Raw genomic sequence first — 8,225 nt, 5'->3', positions numbered from 1 at the left:
CCCCTCATTTTACTTAAAAGATTTGCAAGGTTCAGACTTTATACTTGGGCAACTCAATAGATTGCTGTGAGTTCACTCTGATCAAAAGCATTATTTGGCTTCTCCTTTCCCTCCTGATGATTTAGCTGTGCACATAATTTCTATTTTTTTTATAAGCAATGTGGAAGAGAGGTAAAGACTTAAATCAATCTGGAGTGTGACCCAGCCCTTTAGAAGAGGTCTGCTCATGCAGCTAGTATCAGAAACTGGCCTCTGCTCTGTTATCACTTAAACTTATTTCAGGAGCATTCCATTTGTTGTTGTAGTGTTATTGTGGTCACACTAAAACTTTAGTCTCTTAACCAATAAAAATAATCTGAAGTGTAATATCAATTAGTTGCATGACTTTCCAATCTTGAGAATTTTGTGACTTGATTTTAAGGTATTTTCTAGGGGGAATAAATCCATTCTGCTAATTCCAAACAGTGTACCATGATGTCACAATGGCTGAAAATGACTAATATTTTTTTGAGAGGGATTTTTTTGTTTCCCCATCAGATAGTTTCCTTTGAACAATAATGTTCAGAGTTAATTTTTCCTTAGTGGTAGCAACTGATTCAAACCTATAGAATGTAGTGAAATGATCTACTCATTTGTTGGGAAAGAATACATAACCCAGAAGTCAATAGTTTTTCCTGGAAAAGAACAAAAAAGGTTGCTGAGTATCTCCATTTGCATCTTTATAGCAGTTGATAAAAGATGGAGAAGAGTGTCAAACTGAAAGCTGTGATGAAGCAATGTAGGAAAAGAAGCGCAGAGGCCTCCTGAGTTTCTTACTACTTATTTTCCAGAGGCAAGATGGTCTACAAATTCTTTGCCTGTTGCATTCTTCAGCAAGTCCCTTTTCTTTAAGGTTCATAACATGTAACTGCCGGTTTCTGAAAAGCAGAATGTTCCAGAAGTTTTCTAGCTTATCATTCTTGTGAACTGACTAGTATCATAATTTAGTGTAAATAAGACATTTCTGAGAGATTTTTGAGAGATATGATTTATTTTTCATATTTTTTCAAAATACATTCCATTTCCAATAAAGAGCTATCTATTGAAATGACCTGTTGGCTTCTGGAAAGACTTCTTATACCAATGTGTGTGTTATATTGCCACAGGTACTAGGTGGAGATGTGTCATATGGGTCCGGGGCTCTCGAAAATAATTAGGCACTTCACAAAAAAAAGGGTGGTCCTTAACCTGTCTTAACAGAGGGGAAAAGCACATTCCTTTTGAAGAACTAGACTTTTGTTTTTTGTTCTTTATTTCTATTCACATCATTGATATTCCTTGGGATTTTCCAACATGGGAAATTCCCCATGGGAATTTGAGTTAGATTTCATAATACTGATTCCTTGGGGGTTCAGTTTGCCTTGAAAAGGCATAGAATGGGAATGGAGAATTGGCTGTCTTGAGACATTCCAGAGTTTCATGACCAAGGAAGGAGGAAGATTGGGCCAAAGATGGTGGGGATGGGGGTGATGATGATGATGATGATGTTTGTCCTTCATTCTTGAAGAAGATCAGGGGAGGTGATGCCACAACAAGCAAGTGAATTGGATTTGAGGGAGGGGAGTGCTGTGTTTAAAGGAAAACAGAGTAAAGTCCCTGTCTTACTGACACATCAGACTTTCCTCTTACTCATCATCAAAAGACAGCAATATGTGAAAACATTAAGACTGTGTTCCAATAACTGCTAATCTAAGTTTTCAAAATGAAAAGAAATGAATGGTGAGAGGAAAAAGGAGCAAAGTATAACGGTGGATCAAATCCTACCTCTAGCTCTTGCTCCCTCTGTGGTCTTGGATAAATCACTTAACCCCTCTGAGTAATTTTTTTTATCATTTTGTTATTTTCAGTTGTTCAAATCTTCATGACCCCATTTAGAGTTTTCTTGACAAAGATATATATTGGTGTAGCTTGCAATTTCCTCCTCTATCTCATTTTACAGATAAGGAAACTGAGGCAAACAGGGTTCAGTGACTTGTCCATGGTCATGCAGCTAGCAAATATCTGGGGTCAAATTTGAACTTAGATTTTCCTGACTCCAGGCCTGTGCCACCTAGGCTTCACTTTCCTTCATTGTAAAAATAAGGTAATTGGATTGGATTCATACTAATTTCATTCAACAAATATTTCAGTGTCTACTGTTCTATCTCTCCTCCATGTCTAGGTCTATGATCTATGATCCTATTTATAATTTCTTCATTTATAAAATTGTCACCTCAAATTGAATCCCTAGGAAACCTTCCAGCTTTCATAGTCTAAATTTCCATGATTTGTACAAGGTCATACTGGGAACCCCTAAGTACCTCAGCATTCCCCCACAAAAAAAGGCAAACAACTCAAGGCCTTCATAGTCTTCCCCCCCTCCACCTTATTGACTCTTTCCTTTCATTACAAGCTATAAAAGAGATTATGAGTCTCAAGAACTTACCATGGTGAGTATTGATGCCATTGTTATTGGTAAACACATAGAAAACCACAGTGTAAATCTTCTTTCAACTTCCAGATACTGACTCGGTTAAATCAACATGGGAAGTTAAGGATGTTTTGACTTAAAAAAAAGAGATTGCCAGATGCATTGGCATTGTGGTATGTGAGATTTAGATGATGGTCATTCCAATTTTCCATTTCACTGGGGCATGTTGTCTCAACCAGAAGCAATATGAGGCAACCCTTGAGCTTGTGTAGAACTGCCTTAGTCAGCTGCTCATATTTTTGACCAAACTCTGTTTTATGTTGCTTTGGAAGGACTGGTGACAGATTCATTATCAGTCAAATCGTTTGAAAAAGGAAATCCCAGGCAGGAAACTAATTGGGCCATATACAACTCTTAAACCCTTCTTCCTCATGAGGTCTTATTAGGGAAACTTGTCCTACAGGAAACATACATCGAGATAGGCTCCAATGGAGTCAGTGCCCAAGAGCACTTGGGTGCCAACCAAAGGTCTATTAGTTACCAAAGATGGCACTCCCATATGGGGAAAACTCCAGAGGGCCATTGAACACTGACTTGATTTCAGATCTTCTTTTTTTAAGTAGATCTGTTTTCAGACATCCTTGTTGAATCTGGGGTCACAAACCTCCAGGTCACTTTTAGTTGTTTAAGTGGGCAGCAGGACATGATGGAAAGGCCTCAAGGCCAGTAAGGTTTAAGTCTTGACTGTCACATACTGACTATGTGACCTGGGGAGAGTCAATTGAATTCTCTGTATACCTAACTCTCTAAGATTCTCAGTTCTGAGGGAAGGTGCCAACCTGTACTGGTAGTGGGAATGTTCTCATCTGAGAATTCTTTCTTTACCTATGATCACAGGCCATGTTCCTATTCCCTTCCATTGGGTCCATGGGAAGAGTATTGAGCTTGGCAGGGAAGCCAAGCTTCAGATCTCTAGACCTTTTATCTACTAGCCAAAGAAGTATGGTATAATAACTAGAACATTTGATCAGGAACCTCCAGGCTTACATATTAGCTGTGTCACCTTGGGCAAGTTTCAGTTCCTTCATTCACAGTATGGAGATCATGAAATCCACTTCAGTCATTTTTCAGTCATATCCACATTTGGGATTTCATTAGTAAAGATACTGGATTAGCTTGTCACTTCTTTCTCCAGCTCATTTTACAGATGAGGAAACTGAGGCAAACAGGGTGAAATGACTTATCTGGGGTCACATAGCTAGTGAGTGTCTGAGGTCAGATTTGAACTCAGGAAGATGAGTCTCTATCCTATATTATTAACTATATTTATTATTATGTTACTTATATTCCTCACAAAGCTGTTGTGAAGACTCATTGTCAGTGAAGTTCTCTGCAAACCTTTTAATTATTTCTACTACCTTGATGAACTTGGACAAATTTCTCATTACTCTGGGTCTTGGTTTCCTAATTTCTAAAATGAGGTGGGACTCAAAATTCTAGGATTCTCTGATTCTCTTGGTATTACCTTCATCTTGGTAGATTGTCACAGCCGGGGCGGGGGGGGGGTGGGTTATACACACCCATGCCATATTAGAACTGAAATGAACTCTAAAGCAGAGTGGGTATAGTGCAGGTTTGTTAGTCAGATACCTTGAGTATCTTGTTGGACTCTAGTAATCAAATTTGATCCTGCTACAGCCATTTATGATAGCCATTCACAGTTAACTTATTATTTTTTTAAAATTTTATTTATTTAAGGCAATGGAGTTAAGTGACTTGCTCAAGGTCACACAGCTAGGTAATCATTAAGTGTCTGAGGTCAAATTTGAACTCAGGTCCTCCTGACTCCAGGGCTGGTGCTGTGCCACCTAACTGCCCCACAATCATTGCAGAATTGAGGGATCCTTCACTATTAGAACAGCTACTGGCAGGAAATGGGCACATTGGACTTTTCTTTGTATCCCAAAGCCCAAAGCCCAACCCCCAAACCCCACCTCAAGTAAAGAATTCAAGCCTGCCTACTCTAAATAATCTGAACTTTGGATAGTAAATTCTAAGGCAAGATTCATGCTTTCCCAAGTAAACACAGGAACAGGGTGACTCATGTCTAGCGTAAAGTCATTCCAGCTGGTGACTAATAATATGAGAAGGATCCCAACCTGTAACAATTTTTGGCAAAGAAATAATTCCTTATAAAGTCTTGGCTTTGGTTCTTAAGGAAACCTGTTTCATCATTATTCTGTCTTGATAAAAGCAAACCAAATCAAACTTCAGTGACTCCTCATGGTCTGTTGACTCATGTATAAACTCCTTAGTTTTGTAGTATTCACCAAATACAAGTTTTCTGGGTGTAAACGCTCACAGTGAATTCACTCTCCTGGATTGGTTTGAGCCAGTTCCAATACACCCTGAGTTTATCCACAAGTCTCTTGATTGTAAAGAACAATTTAGTTAAGTAATTAATAGAGTTATGGATCTGGATCAGTGAGATTTGAATTCAAATCTAGCCTCAGATATTTAACTAGTTGTGTGACCCTAGACAAGTCACAAGTCACAAGTCACCTCTCTTGACCTTAGTTTCCTCAACTGTAAAATGGGAGCATTTTTTTCTATTGGATTGATATTTTAAACTGGAAGTATTAATAATACCCTACCTCCTGGGATTGTAGTGGGAATAAAAGGTGAGGATAATCATTTTGAAATCTTAAGCACTTCAGAGGTACTTATTATTATTACTCAATAATTATTAAGAAGGTCATCTAAAGTAATCTTAACAATTATACTGTTTTTATTGATTTTCACAAACCTTTTGACTCATTTCTACACTCACAGTTTAGTTATGTATTGCAAACATTTAGTATAGATCCATATATAGTAAAAATATCAAGAATTTGATATCTACATTAAAAAGTTTATTTAAATATACCACTAACAGAATTATAAAAAATATATAAAATATGACATCTTCCTGTGAGATGAATTTAAGTCCCTTATAGTTCTGCATAGCCAATGTCAACTTTCTATTTTTTTTTTTTTGCAAGGTAATGGGGTTAAGTGACTTGCTAAGGTCACACAGTTTGGAAATTATTCAATTGTCTGAGGTCAGATTTGAACTCAGGTCTGACTCCAGAGCTGGTGCTCTACAATTTCACCTCTCTTAAGGAGAACTGAAATGTTGATTCCAAATTATACAGGGAATCTGATGAAAGCATATTGCTGATTACTTGTTGTATGTGTATGTATGTGTATATATATGTATATATATATATATATGTATATATATATATGTATGTATATATATATATATATATATAGAGAGAGAGAGAGAGAGAGAGAGAGAGATGACATTCAATTCTTTGATTCCATTGAAAAAAACACAGGATTTGGTTTTTTTTTCTCTCTAGGGGGATGGAGTATAAGAAAGAGAGAAAATAGATTTATGTTTATTTAAATCAAACAACTTTTCCATCTCATGGAATTATTCTCCAAGAATATAAAAATATCATTTGTATTTAAGAAATGTAAAATTTCCAAGGGAAACATAGAGACTGAAGGCCTTTGTCTGATTCCAGAGGTTAGTCTTTTTTAGGTAGGAGCTATCAAGCATCAAGTTACCAAGGAGAAAACTGTGGCAGCACATATCAAAAGAATGACTGGCATCCTGAGATCAGATCTAAGTGGGAAGAATACACACTTACATACATCCCCCCCACATAGATAGATAGATATAGATATATACCTACTCAATAGCAGTCAATATATTTTTAGAACATGAAGATGAACCATGACCTATTCCAAAAATACCCAAATAAAATCTAAGGAACAAAATAAGGACTTAAAAATCTTAGGAAATATAAGATCCATCACTCTAAGATAGTTTTAAAAAAATAATGAAATGTTTTATCAAAAAGAAGGAAGAGAAGGGCGGCTAGGTGGCACAGTGGTTAGAGCACCGGCCCTGGATTCAGGAATACCTGAGTTCAAATCCGGCCTCAAAAACTTAATAATTACCTAGCCGTGTGGCCTTGGGCAAGCCACTTAAACCCATTGCCTTGCAAAAAATCCTAAAAAAAAAAAGGAAGAGGATGTTTGCATATATTCTCTGAACCTGTGATAAATAGATTAGACACTCATTGAAATCCTTTTGAAAGAAGCTGATCTCACATCACACAACACTGATACAACATAATTGATTGACCCCCTAATGAATTTTATTGAATGTAATCAAAAGTACTTTAACTCCAACATATGAAATGACTAAGACACAAGAGGAGCATCAAATGGCTCACCGAGGGTAAGTTTCAAAAGATCTTTGTCAATCATAAATCAACCAAAATCATCAAATAAATTATTGAATCATATGGATTTGGTTATAGAAATGGAGGGGCTCATTATTATGTCAATTGAGGATCATTGCTACGAGAATTATTTATTGGAGCACAGACTTGGTTAATCCAAATGATACAAAGAAATTATATTAACTGTGGGACCTGGGAAAGAGCTAGGTTTTTTTTTTAGGTTTTTGCAAGGCAATGGGGTTAAGTGGCTTGCCCAAGGCCACACGGCTAGGTAATTATTAAGTGTCTGAGACCGGATTTGAACCCAGGTACTCCTGACTCCAGGGTGGGTGCTCTATCCACTGTGCCACCTAGCCGCCCCAAGAGCTAGTTTTTAAAAGCACCATCTTCAGTTGTCCAGACCCATATCTGGACACTAGACCCATTTGACTCTTGAGAAGAAAGTGAAGCTGCAGCTTTGTGCAGCACCCCCTCACTCAAATCCAACTCACTTGCATCACCTCACTGATGTCATGGTCTTCTTCAAGAGCAAAGCATTACCATCATCATCATCATTATTGTATCTGCAAAAATTTAGCCTCCACTAAATACCTCCACCAAATGACCTAGTGACTAGAATTATATAACAAGAACTCTCTTGCATAAACTAACAGAGGATAAATCTCCATATTGCAAATAGAAATCTTAGCATCATAAATGTTTGACCGATTAAACTCAAAATATCTTTGAGATCTCAACAAATAAATTGTATAGAAATTGGAATGTTGCCACAGAGGAAATGGTGCCTACACATCGACCCTTAGCATTTATGAACATTTTAAATAGCTTTTGCTAGATCAAGTACTTATAATTTCTAAATGATTTAGAATTTCAGAAAATCTTTTAAAATATAGACACCAACAGAACAAACAAAAACAATATAGGAATAACATCAGGTCTATATCAGATCTGTCATCTTATCTGATAGGGGAGTTGTTCCAAGGATGCATTTTAAAAAATTTTAAATCTTAATGAAAAAATACAAAAAAGGGCATTTCCATATACAGAATAGGACAGAAAAGGAATAACCATGCAATTGTGGATCTCTATTACTTAGAGCTTGTCTCTCTTTATATATATATATATATATATATACACATATATATATGTATATATACTGTATATGCATATGCATATACATATATAATAAATATGTAGAAATATATAAATATGTACTTGTCTATATATAAATATGTAATACAGCTTATGTGCACAAAGTATATATGCACATATTCATATATACACATATATGCATTTGTATCCACATATATATTTACTTTATGCAGTCAATCTATAAATAGGCATATTGTTGAATGTAATACAGAAAGTTATGCAGAACTCACACAGAGATTCTGTCCCTCCCCTTGGGAAATTCATTCTCTAACACACACATTCATCTCTGTCTATAAATTTAAGGGGTGAAAGCTACAGGCAAATAA

This window comes from Macrotis lagotis, chromosome 2 (genome assembly GCF_037893015.1).
Source record: "Macrotis lagotis isolate mMagLag1 chromosome 2, bilby.v1.9.chrom.fasta, whole genome shotgun sequence".
NCBI lineage: Eukaryota > Metazoa > Chordata > Mammalia > Peramelemorphia > Peramelidae > Macrotis > Macrotis lagotis.
This window is presented reverse-complemented; position numbering follows the sequence as displayed.